This window comes from Elephantulus edwardii, unplaced genomic scaffold (assembly GCF_000299155.1).
Source record: "Elephantulus edwardii isolate Elephantulus edwardi_28Jun2011 unplaced genomic scaffold, EleEdw1.0 scaffold00003, whole genome shotgun sequence".
NCBI lineage: Eukaryota > Metazoa > Chordata > Mammalia > Macroscelidea > Macroscelididae > Elephantulus > Elephantulus edwardii.
In genome coordinates this window covers 3,056,941-3,058,227 of record NW_006399753.1, presented here as the reverse complement: position 1 = coordinate 3,058,227, position 1,287 = coordinate 3,056,941, and positions in this window count along the sequence as shown.

Below are 1,287 nucleotides of genomic sequence, written 5' to 3'. Positions count from 1 at the left end.
AGGGAAGGAAGGGAGGAAAGGAGAGGGGGAGGGAAGGGGCAAGGAAGGGGGAGGGAGAGGAGAAAGGAGAGGGCAGAGACTGCTTAAGGACAGAATGGGTCAAGCTGACAATAGGGTATTCAGAGGAGGAGACTGCAGGGTTGCCACAGGTCGCTCTGTCCAAACCAGGACCCTTGGAGGACAGGAGTGTCACATGATGGAGCAGGGATGGTAGACTGTGTGTCCAACTGAAAGCCACAGTCATGTGAATACGACGCGGGGGCCCGCTCCTGGGCAGACATCCACCTAGGAAATCCTACAAGCAATCCTACATGCCACATGAGGTCCTTAGGGACTAGAGTCCTGGACAGTACCCAGTACCTCCAAGCTGGGTACAGATGCATGCCATAAACAATCAACGACGGTTAACAAACTCTGACATGAGAAGTTCAGCAAAGCACTTTGACATGTAACAACAAAGCACCTAAATAAAGGAGGCTGGGGCCTCGGAGCATGTAAGGGGACAGTGGGAGAAGGAAGTAGGCGGGACTGCAGAGAAGGACAAGCACCTACCATAAGATGAAGCAGCAGAGGTCAAGAGCAAACAGACCTTGGAGATATTGGTTTGGTGCCAGATCATCAAAATGAAGAAAATATCACAGTAAGGCGAGTCACAGGGATATTTTTACATTTCCTAGAGTGCTGGTGGCCTAGTGGTAAGAAGCTGTGCTGCAATCCCAAAGGCACATGGTTCAAATCCATCAGCTGCTCTGCAGGAGAAGGATGGGATGGGCAATTAACAGGCTCTGAAAACCCTCTAGCGGGGCAACTATGGGTTAGTTCCAACAGGATGGTACACAACAACAGGGCGCATCAGGGAGCTTTGATGGCTCAGTGGTACGGAAGGGTGCTGCCAAACCAAAGGCATGCAGCCGGAATCCAGCAGCTGCACCCGCAGGAGAAAGATGGGCCATCTCCTCCTGCACTATTTACTCCTTCTGAAAATCTGCTAGAGTGAGAGAAGAAGAGTCGATTTTGACTTGATGGTGCACATTAACAACAGAAGCTGTTATCTAAACAGAACTAAGAACACTGTACAGTTTAAAATCAAGAAAGGTGTTTGTGAGGGCTGTATCTTTCCCTACATCTATCCAAACCATTTCTGAGCAAATCATTCAAGAAACTGGACTCTATGAAGAAGACTCTGTCATCAGCATCTAAAGAAGACTCAACCACCACCTGTGCTAGGCAATGACACAACCTTGCTTACTGGAAGGGACCAGGACTTGGAACACTTGCTGCAGAAGA